The sequence below is a fragment of the Bos taurus genome, chromosome 24 (genome assembly GCF_002263795.3).
Source record: "Bos taurus isolate L1 Dominette 01449 registration number 42190680 breed Hereford chromosome 24, ARS-UCD2.0, whole genome shotgun sequence".
Lineage (NCBI taxonomy): Eukaryota > Metazoa > Chordata > Mammalia > Artiodactyla > Bovidae > Bos > Bos taurus.
The window spans coordinates 35,459,777-35,481,101 of record NC_037351.1 but is presented as its reverse complement, the minus strand read 5'-3'; positions in this window follow the sequence as shown (position 1 = coordinate 35,481,101).

The window sequence follows — 21,325 nt, the reverse complement described above, 5'->3', positions numbered from 1 at the left end:
TTATAGTATTATATTTTATATTCTATTGTATTATATTCAGGCGTGGTGCTGAATATACTGCATCTTCTCCCTTATTTATTTATTTTTGGCCTCGCCAAGCAGCATTTGGGATCCTAACATCCCCACCAATGATTGAACCCATGGCCCCCTGCAGTAGAAGCAGAGCCTTAACCACTGGACATCCAGGGAGTTTCCCACAATATACATTTAAAAAGAAGCTTCTGAACTGAATTATAGTGCCACTGCCTCTCAAAGTTTAGCAGTTGTGTCAGCAAACAAAACGTTCAAGGAAACCAATAGATCATGTGAGTCTCTGCTGAAGCAGCCACTAGAAATCCCTTCACCAACAAGTAATCATATTCTCACTCTCGCCTCTAAATAGGAAAGGCATGCAGTCAGAGCAGGAGGAGATGATGTCCCCTCATCCTTTCTCCAGTTGGCAACTGACCGTCCCCATGGAGGTTTCTCATTTAGATGTTGGCGAAAACATCTGTTGAAACTCAGTAGGCTCATCACCCGGAATGCTGGTCCCCCTCCTTTCCTTCAAGTTCTATATTTGCATCCACACAGTCCTTTCCAAATTCCTTTGGTTTCTGGATCATTCTTATCTGAAATCCATGTTCCCATTTTTTTTTTTTTCCTTTGGCATAGGTCAGGGTTTCTTTTTCCCTGAGTGTGGTGCATGGGACAAAGCTTAGAATGGACATGCAGTGGTTTACTCATGGTATTGTTTTCACTTACATCTCATAAAAATGTTGGTCTGCCAGAATGATTTCAAGCTTCAGTGCATAGTGAGAGCCCATAGTTAGTTAATTTGAAAGCTCCACATCCTCTAAGAATCTCATAGAGGCATTTTCAGTAAGATTTTAAGGATAACAGATGGGCATCAGGCAAGGGGAAAAAGTTGGCTCTCAGATGTAAACTTCCACTTCAAACTCATCCATCGAGTCAGGTTGAAAAAGGTGAGGAAGATACATATTTCACTGCAGACCTGTCTTTGTGACCTTATCAAGATTGTGAATATTTAGCAAATCTTAAGAAAGTGATAGACATTATTTAGCTGTCTTTATAATTCAAAACTTTGAACATCCTAAATTCACAACATAGTCAAGTTTTAGAAACTAAGCCATAAACTCTTTTATGCTTACACATTGTTCAAAACAAAGGAAAGAACGCCTTAGAAATCCTGGTTCATCAGAACTAATTTAGAATGCACAAAACCAAATACATTTAGTGCTGGGGAACTCCCGGCATTTACAAGGCTGGGATTCAGTTCAGTTCAGTTCAGTTGCTCAGTCGTGTCCAGCTCTTTGCAACCCCGTGAATCACAGCACGCCAGGCCTCCCTGTCCATCACCAACTCCCGGAGTTCACTCAGACTCACGTCCATTGAGTCAGTGATGCCATCCAGCCATCTCATCCTCTGTCGTCCCCTTCTCCTCCTGCCCCCAGTCCCTCCCAGCATCAGAGTCTTTTCCAATGAGTCAACTCTTTGCATGAGGTGGCCAAAGTACTGGAGTTTCAGCTTTAGCATCATTCCTTCCAAAGAAATCCCAGGGCTGATCTCCTTCAGAATGGACTGGTTGGATCTCCTTGCAGTGAAGGGACTCTCAAGAGTCTTCTCCAACACCACAGGCTGGGGTTAATGGCTAGATAAATGGAATAGGATTAAGAACATATTCCGAAACTATTCTTCATCTTAGTGAACAGAGATGTCTTTCCTCTGTTGTCATTGTACTTCGGCAGGTGTAGCCCCAACAGGAGAAGCCCAGGGGGCCAGCTCTAGGGTACATTATAATCTGAAACAAGTTGTCTCAACTATTTCAGCGGTCTGTATATACTGGGCGATCCTGCGGCCCAGGTGCACAGGCGTCTGCATGATGAGGAGCTTGAGCACGGCCCAGAGCCCTGGGTACCGCCTTGCAATGCAAGCCCCGCTCACTATTAGTCACATGACCGCAGGCCTGCTAAGTATCAAGTTCCTATAACACAGGATGGTTAACCTCACAGGGTTGTAGTGGTGATTACATGAGATAATGTGTGTCAAGTGTTTAACACAATGGTCCACCTAAATGCTCAGGAAATGTCGCGCATTATGGTTTACAAAACATTTTTACGTACACATATACTACCTCAGTTCACTTCTCAAAAAGCCACCAAGGTATGTTTTATTGTTGCCATTTTCTCAGTGAATCACCTGAGGTTAGAGATTCTCAGCCATTTTCCAATTCACACAGAAGACTCAGCCCGTCTGCTCAGATAGTCTCTTAACATTTCTCCACCTCCATCCCTCAACCCACCCCTCTACCCCACCTCATCCTACCCCATCCCCTCCCATCATCATCCCATCTCATGCCCCACCCCTGTCTTTTGACTACAAGGCAGTTGAGCTACTTATTTTAGACCTTCTAAAAGTCCTAGACAACATCAAAGCTCACACTTTCCCTCAATCAAATCTAGCATAATGTATAAAGCATTTTTTTTGCATATGCAAAAAAAACCCTGGGTTCCAATCCTAGCTCTGCCACTCCAGGTTGTGCTCCTCTGGTCAAGCTGTCCAGCTCGCTATCTTTCTCTCCTTCTTCCTGGTGTGGCACCAACTTCCTCTCATATAGGCCCTTGGAAGGAACCACAGAGTCAAGGCTCTGTCCAGTTTAGTCACTTAATATTCATTAGCTACAAAGTTTAATTATTCAGCCAGTGGTAAAGAACCCACCAGCCCATGAAGGAGACACCAGAGATGAATTGTTCGATCCCTTGGGTCAGAAAGATCCCTTGGAGGAGAGAATGGCAACCCACTCCATTATTCTTATCTGGAGAATTCCACAGACAGAGGAGCCTGGTGGGCTACAGTCCATTCGGTCACAAAGAGTCTGACATGACTGAGTGACTAACACAATGCTTTAAATGTAAACAATGACCTAGCTGCTCAATGTCCTGCTCCATTCAGTCACTAGATTACCAGACAGGCAGGTCCACCTACAGCCGTAGAATCCAATTCACCCCAGAGGTGGGGGACCTAGCCCCACCCACTGTCCTGAGAAACAACAATAGGCATTAGGTAAATATTTGCTGCTTAAAAGGTTGTCCTGAAGTGGGTTTTTGCAGATAATCTCTTTGTTTCATCACCACGGCTTTCTCTTCCAAAAGATTATCTGCCTCTGGAATTTATCCTTTAAAAATAATCACAAAGAGAAGAAAGTGGAAAAAAGTTATTCATGATATTTGTTACATGAGCCTTAGGGACAAAACTCCATTCTCTCTCCCCATCAATAACCTACACTTTCAAACATTAAGGATTCCTTCTGGACTATTTTAAGGAGCGGATTTATTAGTTCTATAGCATCTTGTAATCCTGAGGTATTTAAGAAAACTACATTCTTTGGATTCTGAAACTCTGGCTGTTTCCCCGAGCTACTTCAAACAATGCAACTTTCGCTGACGGGGCACTTGTGGGCCAGCAGTGTTGTTGAATTGTAAGTAAATAATCTTGAAACAAATCCGTAGTTGACACACTGTCATATTATGTTTACTGCTCCAGAGGAGGGATTTATTCTGAGGATATTGAAAAATTCCATTGCTGGTTGGGGGAAGTGACAATTGGGATCACTCATAAATTAAAGTGACTGCCCTCTGTAGCATAGATATGGTCCAAAACATTGAACACACACTAAAATGTCATATGCGAAATAGAACAGCGCTGGATAGAAACAGGTAACGTCGCTAAATAAAAACAGACACTGTAGAAATGACAGATGTTTAAATTGCCAAGTTTGGCTAGAGGTAGTGCTGTCCTTCTCCTAGGATTAATAAACGTGGGACTTCTAAAGTGAAGCAGAAAAATGAACTTCAAGTGCATCCTGCTTGGGTTTAGCATAGATTTCATGATGTAATGCTGCTGCTGCTGCTGCTGCTAAGTCGCTTCAGTCGTGTCCGACTCTGTGTGACCCCATAGACGGAAGCCCACCAGGCCCCGAAGCCCCTGGGATTCTCCAGGCAAGAACACTGGAGTGGGCTGCCATTTCCTTCTCCAGTGCAGGAAAGTGAAAAGTGAAAGTGAAGTCGCTCAGTCATGTCCGACTCTTAGCGACCCCATGGACTGCAGCCTACCAGGCTCCTCCGTCCATGGGGTTTTCCAGGCAAGAGTACTGGAGTGGGGTGCTGTTGCCTTCTCCCCATGATGTAACAGAGGTTACTTTTTTTTTTTTTCCCTACTGCTGCTGCTGCTAAGTCACTTCAGTCGTGTCCAACTCTGTGCAACCCCATAGATGGCAGCCCACCAGGCTCTGCCGTCCCTGGGATTCTCCAGGCAAAAACCCTGGAGTGGGTTGCCATTTCCTTCTCCAGTGCATGAAAGTGAAAAGTAAGAGTGAAGTCTCTCAGTCATGTCTGACTCTTCGCGACCCCATGGACTGAAGCCTACCACGCTCCTCCGTCCATGGGATTTTCCAGGCAAGAGTACTGGAGTGGGGTGCCATTGCCTTCTCCTTTTTTTTTTCCCCTAAATGGCTTAATATTTAACGAGCCTGCTATCTGTTTTCTTGTAAGAAGGGCATTAGTACTGTAACTTTCTAGAAACCAGGACCTGCTCTGCTGTCTCTCCCAGGCCTGGGTCTCTTAGGGGTTGGCCTGGTTTTGCAGATACGGGTGTTGGTGAGGGAAGGCCGTTTAATGGGGTGTAGGGACAAAGGGATGAGAATTGCCAAGAGAAATATCAATAACGTCAGATTTGCAGTTGACACCATACTTATGGCAGAAAGCGAAGAACTAAAGAGCCTCTTGATGAAAGCGAAAGAGGAGAGTGAAAAAGTTTGACTTAAAATTCAACATTCAGAAAACTAAGATCATGGCATCTGGTCCCATCACTTCATGGCAAATAGATGGGGAAACAATGGAAACAGAGACAAACTTTATTTTTGGGGGCTCCAAAATCACTGCAGATGGTGACTGCAGCCATGAAATTAAAAGACACTTGCTCCTTGGAAGAAAAGTTATGACCAACCTAGACAGCGTATTCAAAAGCAGAGACATTACTTTGTCAACAAAGGTCTGTCTAGTCAAGGCTATGGTTTTTCCAGTGGTCATGTAAAGATGTGAGAGTTGGACTGTAAAGAAAGCTGAGTGCCGAAGAATTGATGCTTTTGAACTGTGGTGTTGGAGAAGACTCTTGAAAGTCCCTTAGACTGCAAGGAGATCCAACCAGTCCATCCTAAAGGAGATCAGTCCTGGGTGTTCATTGGAAGGACTGATGTTGCAGCTGAAACTCCAATACTTTGGCCACCTGATGCAAAGAACTGACTCATTTGAAAGGACCCTGATGCTGGGAAAGATTGAGGGCAGCAGAAGAAGGGGACAACAGAGGATGAGATGGTTGGATGGCATCACTGACTCAATGGACATGAGTTTGAGTAAGCTCTAGGAGTTGGTGATGGACAGGGAAGCCTGGCTTGCTGCAGTCCATGGGGTCACAAAGAGTCAGACACAACTGAGCAACTGAACTGAACTGAACTGAAGGACAAAGGCTGAGGAAGGAAGGGTCCTTTATGTCAGCAGCAACTTCTCTAGGCTCTTGTTTTTGTTGTTCAGTCACTAAGTCATGTCCCACTCTTTGCGACCCCATGGGCTACAGCACACCAGGCTTCCCTGTCCTTCGCTATCTTCCAGTACAGTTCAGTTCAGTTGCTCAGTCATGTCCGACTCTTTGTGACCCCATGAACCATAGCACGCCAGGCCTCCCTGTCCATCACCAACTCCTGGAGTTCACCCAAACTCATGTCCATTGAGTCAGTGATGCCATCCAACCATCTCATCCTCTGTCATCCCCTTCTCCTCTTGCCCTCAATCTTTCCCAACATCAGAGTCTTTCCCAATGAGTCAGCTCTTCACATCAGGTGATCAAAGTACTGGAGTTTCAGTTTCAGCATCAGTCCTTCCAGTGAATACTCAGGGTTGATTTCCTTTAGGATTGACTTGCTTGATCTCCTTGCAGTCCAAGGAACTCTCAAGAGTCTTCTCCAACACCACAGTTCAAAAGCGTCAATTCTTTGGCACTCAGCTTTCTTTATGGCCCAACTCTCATATCCGTACATGACTCCTGAAAAAACCATAGCTTTGACTATACCGACCTTTGTCAGCAAAATTATGTCTTTGCTTTTTAATACGCTAAGTCTGTCATAGTTTTTCTTCCAAGGAGCAAGTGTCTTTTAATTTCATGGCTGCAGTCAGTGTCTGCAGTGATTTTGGAGCCCAAGAGAAAAAAATGTGTCACTGTTTCCACTTTTCCCCTTCAATTCTCTAGGCTAACTGCATCTAAATCCCAGCCACTTGCAATTACAGAAAGTCAAGAACAAAACAAGGATTAAACTACAACACTCCCTTGTGCATATAATAAACGTCCTCTGATACATTTTACAGTCTTTTAAATAGACTGTGCGCCTTTTTTCTTTTTTTTTTGACCAGGCCATGTGGCATCTTAGTTTCCTAGTGAGGGATGGAAGCCCACCCCCTGCATTGGGAGTGTGGAGTCTTTATCATTGGACCACCAGGGAAGTCCCCAGTGTGTGCTTTTTGGAGATGATCACTTTATATTTTAATGTAATAATGGTCATAGAGATAGGAGAGAACAATACTTCAGTGCTCAACCTTCTTTCTGGTCCAACTCTCACATCTGTACATGACTACTGGAAAAACCATCGCTTTGACCGTATGGACCTAGATGTGCATTGTGTGCTGTGCTTAGACACTCAGTCTTGTCCAACTCTTTGCAACCTCATGGACTGTAGCCCACCAGGCTCCTCTGTCCATGGGATTCTCCAGGCAAGAATACTGGAATGGGTTGCTATGCCCTCCTCCAGGGGATCTTCCCAAGCCAGTGACTGAACCCAGGTCTCCCACACTGCAGGCAGATTCTTTACCATCTGAGCCACCAGGGAAACCCAAGAATACTGGAGTGGGTACCCTTCTCCAGGGGATCTTCCCAACCCACGAATCAAGACATGCATTACCATGGATGAATATTAAAAACATAATGTTGAAATAGAAAGTCAGAGAAGACTACTTCAGTGTGATTGAATTCATATGAAAAGTTCACTAAAAGGCAAAACTCACCAATTTATTGTTTAGAGGTCAAAACTTACATATGATAAATATACATACCCTCACATAGTTGCTGCTGCTGCTGCTGCTAAGTCGCTTCAGTCGTGTCCGACTCTGTGCGACCTCATAGACGACAACCCACCAGGCTCCCCCGTCCCTGGGATTCTCCAGGCAAGAACACTGGAGTGGGTTGCCATTTCTTTCTCCAATGCATGAAAGTGAAAAGTGAGAGTGAAGTCGCTCAGTTGTGCCGGACTCTTACTGACCCCATGGACAGCAGCCCACCAGGCTCTTCTGTCCATGGGATTTTCCAGGCGAAAGAGTACTGGAGTGGGGTGCCATATGAGCCCAAATTTCAGGATAGAGGGTAACTAGAAGAGACAGTGAGGAAAAGGGAACAATATACTCAAAAACACTGGTAATGAGGAATTCCCTGGTGGCCCAGTGGTTAAGACTCCAAGCTTCCAAAGCTGGGGTGCCCTGGCTTTGAACCCTGATTGGGGAACTAGGATCTTACATGCCATGCAGACAAATAAATAAATAACATTTGTAATTTTTTAAAAAGGAATAGGAAAGAGACTTCCTTGGTGATCCAGTGGCTAGGACTCGCTGCTATGGCAGGGAGCATGGGTTTGATCCCTGGTTGGGGAACTAAGATCTGTGTGCTCGGCCCTGCAAAAAAAAAAAAAAGGAAGGGAAACTTGCCAGTTTTTTATTTATGAGCATGAGTCTAGTTGGCTAGAACACGCACAGCCTGGAGGCAGGAAGGTCCAGCCATGCAGAGGGGTTGTGAGCAGACGTGAGGCTTTGAAGGGGGCCATGGAGCTGTGCAAGAGACTATCCCCTCTCCTGCTGTTGATGACCTTCAATCTTGCAGTGGACTTGAGCCAGGAAAAAGCACTCAAGCAGATGCAGGGCTGTAGTCACCCTGGTGAGCTGCACCCAGCAGCAATAACCTGCCTGGGGCATATCAGGGAAACATATTTTGTATACAGTATCAATAGCGTATGTGTGTCAGTATCAATCTCCCAATTATTTTATCCATTCTACTGTTGATTGACATTTGGGCTGTTCCTAGTGTTTTTCCTCCAAAAAAATGCTCCTAGGAATATAACTGTACTGGTCTTCAGGGCATATGTTCAAGAATTTCTCCCGAATGGAATTGCTTATGCATGCATATTCATCCTCACTAGGTAATGCAAAATTGTTTTCTGAAGTAATGTATCATTTTACATTCCTCCTCTCTTTAAATATTTCCCACCAACACTTGGCTTTGCCTGACTTTTAAATTTTTGTTCTTTGGTCCATTTAATCTTTTTCCTCTGTTAGTAATGAGAGTTAGCTTCTTTTTATACGTTTCCAGGCCAGTCGCATTTTCTTGTCTGTAAATACCTGCTTTCACTTCTTCAGGGTCTCTTTCTTGATGAACCCCAGGAGTTCTTTACCTATTTGGGATACTAAAACTTTGTTGGTGCGTAGAATGTCTGCCAGGAAGGCTAACAGAATTTCTCCCATCCTTGTAGGCACCTGCCCACTTCCTTCATCAGGAGTCGGGGTCTCTATCTCCTCCTCTGTGGTCTGAGCTGACCCCGTGTCTTTCTTTGATCGACAGAGAGGAACAGCAGGGAGGCTGTGTGACCCCTGGGCCTCAGCCTTGAGGCCTTACAGCTTCCGTTTCACCCTCTTGGAAGCCAGCTGCCTCGTGAAAAGTCCCAGCCCTCCTGCTGGCGAGAGAGGCCTTGTGGAGAGAGAGGCTCCCGAGGGTGAGACCATGTGGGGAGAGCAGAAGGCCCAGCCCCTCTCCACCCGCTCCCCCTGCCCCACCCCGTAGTCTTTCCAGCCGCCTGGGCTCATATGCTGTACATCTGTGTGAGACTGTCTTGAAGGTTCCAGCCCCCACCAAGCTCCCAGCTGGGTGCCCATGTGACCTCAGCTGACGCCTCTAGAAGCAGAAGAACTGGCCATCTGAGCTCAGCCTGGATTCCTGACCCACAGAATCACGGGCAATAAAATAATTGCTTCCAGCCAGCAAGTTTTGGGATAGATTGTTATATCACAGATAATAGAAACAATTTACTGTACATGTTTCTAAAAGTCTTCTCCCACCCTCTGGCTTTTTTTTGTTGTTTACTCTCTCTCTGTTATTTTTTCACTATCAAAAGTTTTAACTTATAGTAGAATTGATTTTCCGAGGTTTTATTTTATGCTTAGTGCTTTTAATGTGTTCTTTGAGAGATCTGTTTCTACTTTAGTGTATTTTCTACTAAAAGTTTCAAAGTTTTATCTTTCACAGTTAAGTTTCTCTTTCTCTCTTCCTCCCTTCCTCCTTCCCTCTCTCTTTCTTTCATGGTTACCACATGCAGCATGTGGGATCTTAGTTCCACCTCCAGGAATCAAACCCATACTTCCTGCATTGGAAGCGTGGAGTCTCGACCACTGGATCCCCAGGGAAATTCTTCATGTTTAAGTTTCTTAATCTGTCCTGAACGGGGTAAAATAGGGGTCCATTTGCCTTTTTGTCCGTTTCACCACCATACATGGAATGGTCGTATCAGGTTCCCATGCACGCTGACTCGAGAGCTGGACCCTTAATTCTGTTTGGCTGTTGCTATACCTGTATCTCACACAGATGGCACTAGTGGTAAAGAACCTGCCTGTCAGTGTGGGAGACCTAAGAGATGCAAGTTCCATCCCTGGGTTGGGAAGATCTCCTGGAGGAGGATATGGCAACCCACTCCAGTATTCTTGCCTGGAGAATCCCATGGATGGAGGAGCCTGGCTGGCTGCAGTCTGTAGGGTTGCACAGAGTTGAATACAACTAAAATAACTTAGCACGCATGCACAAACTGTATCTCACTGACTAAATTACTACAGTTTTATGTAAGTTTTGATCTCTGGTAGGACAAAATCCTTTTATTTTTCATTACTGACTTGGCTATATTCTTGACTGTTTGGACTTCCTTATAAATTCTAGTTATCATCTTATTGAATTCCATAATGAATTCTCTTTGAGATTTTGATTCAATTTGTATTGACTCCATAAACTATTTGGAAGGGGGATTTATGTCCTAAATAATTGAGTGTTTAAATCTATAAGCATCTCTTTCTTTAGTTTTAAGAAAGTATTATTTAATGTCTTTTTTTAAAGTTGTATGATTTTCTACATATAAGTCTTGCACATCTTCTGTTGGATTTATTCCAAGGTATCTTTTATTCTTTGTTGCTAGTTTTAATGATATTTTTTCATTTATTTGAATATTCTAACTGGCTGATGAACAGAAATCCAGTTGGCTTGGTGTATTGATTTAATATTTTGGGAATCTTAATAATCTTATTTTAATTCTAATCATGTGTAAATTTCTGTGGGTCTTCTATATACAACTAAATCATCTCTGAATAGCAGTTTTGTTTTCCCTTTTCCAATCCTTATAATTAAAAAAAAAATCTAATCTGTTGGCAAGGACCTTCAAGTGTTATATGAGAATATTTATCTTTTTCATGATTCTAAAAGGTTTACTTTTAATGTTTCATGATTGATTGTAATGTTTCATGTGTGTGTGTGTACTGTAATCAGATTAAAGATTGGTTAGACATATGCTTTATAATTCTGCATGGCAACTGAATTTTATTCTTTTCCTGCATGTTCTAAGAATGTTTTCCTCTTTTAAACTGTTTAATTACTTGACTTTTAAATATTGAGCCCACTTTAAATTCTTAGAATAAATCTAACCGGATCATAGTATATTGCATTTTTCATATATTACTGGTCACAGTTTGCTATTATCTTGTTTAGGATTTTTGCATCTATGTTCCTAAGTGAGATTACCCAATACTTTTTTTCATCTTTTGCCCTGGTCAAGTTTGAATTTTAAGGTTAAGCTCTCATTGTAGTATAAGTTTGGGATTAATCTCTTTTTTTTCTGTAATCTGAAAATATTATAAAACTTAGAACTTTTAAATTCTTGAATGTCTGGTAGAACTCAACAGTAAAACAATGTACTTGGTATTTGCTTTGAGGAAAGATTTTGAATTACTTCAATTCCTTGTATGAATTCAATTTCTTTAATGATTCCTTTTATGGCTCAGTTTCTTCAGTGTGTACAGAAATATGACTTTCTATTTCTTCTTGAACCAATTTTGATCTTTTAAGTTTTTGTAATAACTTTTGTAGCAACACTACAATATTGAAATTTATTGGCACAAAGTTTATGTAGTATTATTACATAGTATTTCAAATCTCTTCTGCTACTATCGTCATTTCTCCTTTACTATTCCTAACATTATTTATGAATGCCTTACCTTTCTTCTTGGCCAGTCTTGGCAGAGATTTGGCAATTTTATTAGCCTTTTCAAATAACCAAGATTTGGCTTTGTTGATCCTCTTAGTATCATGTTTCCCCCATGAATTTCTTCTATCTTTATTATTTTCTTCTTCCTCTTTTCTTTTTTTCCCCTGCTACTCTTTTTAATTTCTTAGTTCACAGATTTTCAGCCTTCATTCTGTACTGCTATAAGCATTTAAGGCTATAACATTTTTCTATTCCCCTTTAGAATATTTTAATGTTTGATAAGTAGAAATAATTGCTAATATTAGATATTTAAAACTTTTATTAATGATAAGCAATCTTTTTTGAGATAGTCAATATCCTTCATCATATTTAAAATTTTTGGTTTAATAGCTTATGCTACAACTACTTGCAAGTCTGGTTCTAAGTTCAGTTTATTTCTATACTTGATGTTAAAGACTATCTTAGCTGAAAATATACCTCACTATATATATATATACATATATATATATATATATACACACACACACACACAAGAATGAAAAATATGCATTGTTGGGCTCACTTATACATGATGGCATCCATTTTTAAAGTTCCAGGCACAAATTATGCAAACTCTTTCTTAATATGTGGTTAGGAAATTTCCATCTTCGCTGATCTGCTGATCTGAGGATGTTGCTTTATCTATATTTGACAAATGGTTCAAAAACCACTAACATTCTTCATCTGGAAGAGTTAAAAATAATAATCTTTCCCTAAGTCTAAGCAGGGAGATAAAAGGGTTCTAAGAGCCAAAACACATCTTTTGGGCAAGAAAGTTACGTAATCATAGAAAGATTTCTAAACATACTGTGCAGAAGCTATCTTTTCTGTAGGCTTTTATCTGGGACAGAAAACATTTTCCTAAGTTTTAGCTCAGCAGAAGCCTCCTACTGCCTTATGGGTATTTCATTACATTTCATCTTAATTATGGTTTTTCCAGTGTCAAAAATCTAGATAGTGAATTATTTTAAAAAGCATATTTTAATTTATTATCATTTTTATTATTTATTTATTTAAATAAATATTACATATTTATTTAATTTATTATCATTTATTACAGGCAAGTGGAAGAATTCAGAATATGACCATCCACTTTGTTTTTGACCCAGGTGACCTCAGAATTCACTTACATCCCTAGAAAACTGAGGGCTTCATGGTCATTGCCAAGCAGGGGATATGTGGTAGGCTCTCAGTAGGTAATGGTTGGGTGCATGTATGAATGAATGACCTCTTGTTTGGCTTCCTCTGTAGGCTGTGATTTGAAAGAAGGGACCACTTATTCATTTCTGTTTCCTAAGCATCTAGCACAGTGCCTGCACATCATGAGTGCTAAATATTTTGGGGAAGAAAGGAAGAAAAAAACAGAAAGGACAGAAAGGAGAAAAGGAGAGAGAGAGAGACAATACTTGCATATGTTCTTATCTGGATGTTTCAGTTAAAAGGAATGCTTGATTTGGCCAGTTCAACTTTGACCTTATTTAAAGCCTTTCCATGCTTATTTTTAATGAGAGCAGTCTAAAAAGAGTCTCAGGATGGTGATTACCTCTCTCTATGTGAAAATGTTTTCCCAAGGGCTAGAGGAATGAGTGAATTCTATTTTCATAGGGTCTCAAGGGTACCCCTCATTGCCTCTGGATTGGAAAATATTCCATTGTCTTTGATATTACTCTTTCGCAGTCTTTTAAAAGATAGCAGGCTGGACGAGGCTTCTCCTTCCTGTGCCCTGGAAGTCCCTAGAGGGCTTAGATATTGTAATATTCAGAGTTACTCAGAAGCGAAACTGAATAAAGCCTAGTGAAAAATGCCTGGAAATCTTGAGCTCAGCGTGTTTGCACATAGGATGCACACTCTCCCAAAGACACTTCACTGCACGCCAGGTTGTTTAATCAATGCCTGTGACCAAGTTACATGGTTACCTGCCGTGAGATTTTTAGAAACCAACCCACCATGAGCTCTTACTGGGAAGGTATTTGAATAATTAAAAACATTCCTCTATCAAAGGAGTCTCCTTCTGACAGTGGAATCCATAGCTTCTGTGGCTTTTCTTTTCAAAACACTTAGATGAAAGAGGTGGTTGTGTTTTGTGTGGCCCCCAACAATGGTTTTAAAATGAGGCCCAGCTTTGTACAAAACTGTGTGTGATGAGAACCTTAATTGTCTAAGATCAGGGCACTCAACTTCTTTTTGGGATAAGATGTCAAGTCTTCCTTGAGGAGGAATGGATGGTATAACTGGCCTACAGGGGATGTTTGTGTTTTGTTGTTGCTGTTGTTGGAATCTTGATGAGCTGTTTCTGTTTACACAGAAAGTCACCGGACAGGAAATCTCGCAGTAGGCTCCAGGCTCAAATCTCTGAAGATCAGTGAGACAGGAAACAGCAGTGCCTGAGTGCCCGCACACGCAAGCATCGCATCCTACTCATCGTGGAGGAAGAACAAACAGCCGCAAGAAAGGCCCTGAGGTTTAAGACAGGACACATCTGGAGGAGGAGTTCAGGAGTAGGATGTGGTGATGTCCCAGGGAGGAAAATAACACCCTCTGAGCAATTAAAAAAAAAAAAAAGACAACCATTACAACAGCAATAGTTTCCAAGACTGAAGCTACTGAAATTCATCCAGACAAATCCAAATGGTCTGAAGCCATCTCAGAATGAAAGGGCCCTGCCATGGGGTTTAGAGACATTACTGATGAGATTAATAATCCTCTGGTGCCATCAGAAGAAGCAGGCACCATCTCCACCATGTTTTATCCCTGAATTGTCACCCAGGGTGAAAACTGGATGGTACAGGGAAGAAGGCATGTTGTCATGGTAACAGAAAGAGATGGTCCTTGGAGAATCTGGAAATGGAAGCATCCAGCACAGTGAGGAATTCTGACGTGTGTGACAGGTGGCTCCGACCACAGAGCAGACTTAGATCCCGCCAGATGAAGAGCTTAGTCTTTGACTGGAATCCTCCACCCTCCAGGCAGACTTACAAGAAAAGGCGGGCCCGGAGCCTGCAGGCCAACTATGACACTCTCTATGGCAAACACATCAGCTATTGTAATTGAGAGATATGTTCTTCGTTCATAAATCAATTTTCTCAAGTTTGGTTCGTGTAGACAGTCATTTCCCAGACTCACACACTCCAAATAAACTGATTAGAACAAGGTTTTCAACCAAAAGGAAAATCTGAGGCTCAGCTTCCAGGCTTCCTTGGCCTCATGCCCTCAGCTGCCCCAAGGGCCACAACTGACTGGAAGGGGCGCCGGGCACAGCTATAACTTCAGCCACCTCGAGTGCCCAGGGTGAGACCAAGAGGGCATATCTATTTTTATTTTTTTTAAGATGTTTTTGATGTGGACAATTTTGTAAGTCTTTATTAAATTTGTTACAGTATTAATCCTGTTTTGTTTTGTTTTTTTGACTAGGAGGCTTGTGGGATCTCAGCTCCCGGATCAGGGATTGAACCCACGCCTCTTGCAGTGGAAAGTTAAGTCTTAACCACTGGATCGCCAGGGAAGACTCAAGGGGGCATATTTTAAGTCAGCTAGGTTGAGACCCGGGATGATCCCTGGGTCGGGAAGATCCCCTGGAGGAGGAAATGACAACTCACTCCAGTGTTCTTGCCTGGAGAATCCCTTAGACACAGGAGCCTGGTGGGCTGCAGTCCATGGGATTGGAAAGAACTGGACATGACTGGGCATGTTCACAGCAAGTCTCTTCAGTTTCTACTACATTCTCCACTCTGCCTTTTCTGAGCTTTGATTTCGGCTTTCACTTTTAGTACCACAGATGCTCCACCTTCCTTCAGTCAGATTTTCTGCTCACCTTTATGGAGCACTTCCAGTTTATGAAGCCTTTCACATTCATGATCTCATTTGGCCAACATAACCACCTTGGGATGTAAGTATGGTCATTATTCCCATTTCATGGATGAGAAAAATGAGGCTCAGAGAAGTAAAGTCACCTGCACATGCTCTCTCAGCTCGTAGGCAGTGGGTGGAACCAGAACCCGAATCCAGACTTTCTGGTCTGATTTCTGTTGTGATGTATTAGTTATATCCTTAAATCACTGATAGACACACTTTTTAAAGAAAGTCTTATATTCTTGTGAAAACATCTGAGTTCATAGATGGGTTGTATCTAAATACACTGTGTGGGATTCTTCTGTGAGGAAGATTTGTCTCTTCTCATTCCATTTACTCATTTATTCAATCATTTATATCATCATTGACTCATGGTCAATTCTTCATTTGCTGGTACTACATGAAGCTCCAGGTACATCTTGTATATTCCCTGCCCAGCCCTGAAACTAGTCTCCTAGGAGTCCTGTGCCTGTTATTGGAGAATGGTATTTAGAAACCATTGTGTGTTCATTGTTGTTGGGGTGTCATTCTGGGTTCATTCAGCAGACAGAACTAGAGCACACACACAGAGGCAGGTATACTAACTCACATTTCCATACATGATAATGGGTTATTTGAATATTTTATTTTTTATTTATTTGACCGCACTGCGCCTGTGGGATCTAGGGATCAGATCTGAGACCCCTGCACTGGGAACATGGAGTCTTAGCCACTGACCCACCAGGAAAGTCCTGATAATTGGTTTTTAACAGATAATACACTCAAAATAAAAAAGCACTAAAAATAAATAGCCCTAAAGAAGAAGAATTGGATCATCGGACTGAATTTTCTAAAACATGATACCTAATTTTTCAATTATAGCCACCATTATACAGAGTTTTTGTTTAAATTCATCTAGCACACCTAAATATTTCCTGATGTTAAGTCAGTAGGTTCCTGCAATTTAAAAAGTGTTGCATTTCTGTATGTGCATTCAAAAATGGATTAAAAACCCACTGAAACTCTTAAAAAGAAGTTACAAAGTCTCTTTCCAAGTTTTTAAAAAGTGCAGCTATCAGAGTTTTTATAGGTGACACACATATTATACTATATTTGGCAACAGAAGTCTATAATCATGGAAATAGTTTCATACATTCAATTTCACAATGCTTTTTTCATAGCACAAATTGCATTTAGACAATATTTTCTTTCTCATTTATTGTGTACATATCACCTTTATCATGAAGTGACAGAGCGAAAGTGTTTATTTTTATTTATTTACCTATTTATTGTTTCTATTGTGGTAAAACATATATAGCATAAAAATTACCATTTTAATCATTTTAGAGTGTACAGGTCAGTGGCAACATTCACACTGTCATGCAATCATCACTAGTTTCCATCTCTAGAACATTTCATCTTGCAAACCTGAAAATCTGGACTAATTAAACAACTCCCCATTTCCTTCTCCCTCCAGCCCCCAGCCACTACCATTCTACTTCCTGTCTCTATGAATTTGGTTACTTTAAGTACCTCCTATAAATGAAATCGTACAGTATTTATCCTTTTTTAACTGACTTAGTTGATTTTGCATAATGTTCTCAAGGTTCATCCATGTTGTATCGTGAGTCAGAATTTCTTTCCTTTTTAAGGCTAAAAAATATCCCATTGTGTGTAAGTATCACATTTTTTAAACCATTCTTCTGTCTGTGGACATTTGGGTTGTTTCCATTGTTTGGGTTTCGTGAGTAATGTTGCTATGAACACGGGTGTACAGATATCCATTCAAATCCTTGCCTTCCCTTCTTTTAGTGGAATTGCTGAGTCATATGGTAACCCTTGTAGCTTAGTCGGTAAAGAATCCTCTTGCCATGCAGGATCTTCGATCCCTGGGTCTGGAAGATCCCCTGGAGAAGGAAATGGCAACCCACTCCGGTATTCTTGTTCATGGAGAATCCCATGAACAGGGGAGCCTGACAGGCTATAATCCCTGGGGTCACAAGCGTCGGAAATGACTCAGTGACTAAACCACCACCACCATGGTAACTCTGGACTTCCCAGGTGGCACTAGTGCTAAAAAACCCGCCTGCCAACGCAGGAGATGTAAGAGACGTGGGTTCAATACCTGGATCAGAAAGATTCCTTGGAGGAGGGAATGGCAACCCACTCGCCTGGAGTATTCTCACCTGGAGAATCCCATGGACAGAGGAGTTTGGTGGGCATAGTCCATGGGATCACAAAGAGTTGGACATGACTAAAGGAACTTCGGAGAAGGCAATGGCACCCCACTCCAGTACTCTTGCTTGGAAAATCCCATGGACGGAGGAGCCTATTAGGCTGCAATCCATGGGGTCGCTAAGAGTCGGACACGACTGAGCGACTTCACTTTCACTTTTCACTTTCATGCATTGGAGAAGGAAATAGCAGCCCACTCCAGTGTTCTTGCCTGGAGAATCCCAGGGACAGGGGAGCCTGGTGGGCTGCCGTCTATGGGGTCACACACGACTGAAGTGACTTAGCATAGCAAAGCAACTTAGCATGCAGGCATGGTAACTTGAATGCAGTTTATTTTTTTAGATTTTCTTGATCACTTTCCATCTCTCTGTAATCTCATTTTTATAAAATAATCTCAACAAAGACATCTTTAAAACTCTGAAATACACTGCAAGTGAACACAAAAATTCTTTTTGAATGAACATAGTGTGTGTGAACTTAAACTGTTGGAATATTCCAAAGGCAGTTTGTTAAGCATCAGGAAATCTTGATTTTTCTTATTTTAAAAACAGAATTTTAATAAAGGCAGAAATCTTAATTTTTTTTTTCCTTCTCACACATCAAAGGACCACAGCTCTAGATGGCAAAGGAGGGAGAGGATGGGTGATGGCCCAAGTTCAATTTTTTGTTTGTCTGTCCTGCCCTCTCTCCACCTTGGAAAGTTGTCTCTAACTGCAGTGGGGGGTGGGCAGACGAGTCCCAGGCCTCCCTCCCCTGAGCGCTCTGATAACCTCCCAGTTGTCATGACCACCAATCCCATGAATCTCTCGGGTCCCATTAACCCCTTGGCATCCCAGACCCTCAGCTCCAAACAGCTTGCTAAGAGTTCATCCGTTTTCTAATTTTCTCATAAGAAAATAGAGCAGAAACCTGAGTCCTTGGGGCACCAGTGTCAGGACTTACAGTGGGAATTTGCTCAGTGACTTTGCCCTGGGGATCAGTCCCCTCCAGTTGGTGTTGATAACCCATTCAAAGACTGCTAGTAGCTGTGGATTAATTGATATAAGTAGAAAAGCTCCTGCTGGGACCTGTATACAGGACTTTGGCTGGCTGTATGTGTGACAAGACAGAGACAAGCCGTTCTCACACCCTTCTTATGGAACTCATTAGCAGTGGCCCGTGCAGAAGACTACACAGTCAGAAAGACTCCCCCTGTGGCTGCTGTTCTGGGTATGTGTTCAACTCAAACTCGGAAGCGGAGCAGGCTTAGAATTACTCTACTGTCATGCATCTAGGCCTGCTCATACTTCATTTGGAAAGACAGCCATTGTTAGACAGAAAGACAGCCATTGTTAGATAGTTTACTGTAAGCACACTTATGGGCTTCCCAGGAGGTGCTAGCTGTAGAGAATCTGCCTGCCAATGCAGGAGATGAAGGAGACGCAGGTTCTTACCCCTGGCGGGGGATGATCCCTTGGAGGAGGAAATGGCAACCCACTCCAGTATTCTTGCCTGGAGAATACCATGGGCAGAAAATGGCATCACTGATTCAATGGACATGAACTTGAGCAAATTCTGGGAGATGGTGAGGGACAGGGAAGCCCGGTGTGTTGCAGTCCGTGGGGTTACAAAGAGTCGGACAGGACTTGGCAACTGAACAGCAAAGCACACTTATTCAACCATCAGACAATCCATGGACTCCTGCTGGATGTCCCTCAAACCCCCTTGGGGCTTTTCCTGTGACAGGCTCTACCAGGACACCTACAGGCACCTTTATCCCCCCAGATCAATGCTGACACTCTTCTGGCTGAAAACAAAAGAATGAATTTTCTCATTTCAACTTACTCATTTGGCGGAACCACCATGCCTACATGCCAATTCAAATATCAAAGAGAAAAACGGGCCTATAAAAAAAGGGGAAGGGAACTGCTTTGTAATTAATTGAGATTAATTAATATTTAATTAATATCAGTACTTCAGTTTTGACCAATAAAATAACACTGGGCCCTACCAGCTGACATTTGGAGCTTCAGCTGAGAATGTAAGCCTTTTTAAAGCAGGAAAGAAAAAGATACTGATGCAAAAAAAAGTACAAAATAAGTGGAGATCTTTATGTTGCTTTCTGCCATGAATGCTTGTCTATGGATTAAATACTGCACTGATTCACAAAAATCTATTTTGAAAACTGCTGTTACCCATGTGGAGATAATTTCCCCAGGTGTTTTTCTTTTTTTTTTAGTTTATTTTAAATTGAAGGATAATTGCTCTACAGTATTGTATTGGTTTCTACTAAACATTAACGTGAATCAGCCATAGGTTCTGAGGTGTGCAATCTTGCGTAACACAAGGGAGATATCATAGGCACAAACTGACCTTTGGTTCATATATTGAGCCCTGAACAAGTGATACATAAAAGCTAGAAGACAGATCATTTTAGGCTGGGGGATAAGGAACAATTCTGGGGAGGTGTGACTTGAAAGGTTGGTGGAAGGAGGGTATTGAAGGCTGCAGAGATGGTTTGGGATGTCACGGTACAGAGGATTGAGAGCAGCATCCATGTCTCTCCAGGCTGCCTGGAGTGTTGGGTGTGCAAAAATTCTGATAAGGGCTGTTGGAACCAGAATGCAGCTGCCCTTGAGTGTGAGGCGAAAGGAGGGTGGGAGCCTGCTGCAGATTTTGAGCAGGGGAGTGAACATGTATTTCTACTTTTTCTAGGACAAAGGGTCCTGGTTTTACGGTTCCTCTGAAGTTGAGAAAGGAAAGCCAGTCTGACAAGAAGAATCCCAGAAACTTTGTACTGGTTTCATGGAGTCAGGCAGAGGCTAGGCAGTGTTCCATGTTGAATTCTAAGACTGCATTTTGACAAAGTATCATAGATAACGTTATCTTCATTTTCTCAATCTACGTTTGAAAATCTGCTCTCAGTTCATCTTGCCATCATCATGAAAAGTCAAAGGAACATTGTCAGTGGGACAAGAGGAGCCAGCCTGTCGCCATGACCTCCCCCCACATAGGAGATGCTTGTCTTACTAGGTATTGTCCACTGATGCTCATTCTTGGGGACACGTGGCTTCCTACTTTCACTACCTGAACACGGCCGAATCTAGTTTGGAACCAAGTGCTCCCAGCATCTTGGCACGTAGGCCATTGTTAGGGTCCACACATATTTCCCCCAGTTTCAGCTTCAGTAGATCAGAAGTCAACCAAAGTTACACAAATGTGTCAAATCATACAGGGAAACAGGAAAGCAACACCATTCTCAGACAAAATCGAATGTGTATCATCACCAAATAGCTTTACCCTTTGATACTCTGGATATAGCAGCTGTCTTCCCAACATCCATTCCCCTTTTTTTCTGATATCCACTCCAATTTTAATTTAAATATGTGTGGGTGCTAAGTTGCCTCAATTGTGACCGACTTTCTGTGATCCTATGGACTGTAGCCTGCCAGGCTCCTTGGTACATGGGGTTCTCCAGATAAGAATTCTGAAGTGAGTTGCCATGCCCTCCACCAGGAGATCTTCCCAACCCAGGGATCAAACTTGCGTCTCTTACATCTCCTGCTGTGGCAGGCAGGTTCTTTACCTCTAGCACCACCTGGATATCCACCCACCCATCCCTTAGGGGAAAAGATGACACCCTTGCATGAAAGAGCTGGGTGTATGGCTCAACCAATTACATAATCTCAGCCTCTGGTCAGCATTCCTAGTCAGAGAGTGTCACCTGGACCTATTTGGGGTCACAGGAAATGATGAAAGCTTAGCTGAAGTCTTTGGAGAAGTACTCCTGGGAGAATTGACTGGTGACAACCAAAATGGGAAAGCCAGGAAGGAACTGAACTTTATGGGGAAAAGGTAGTT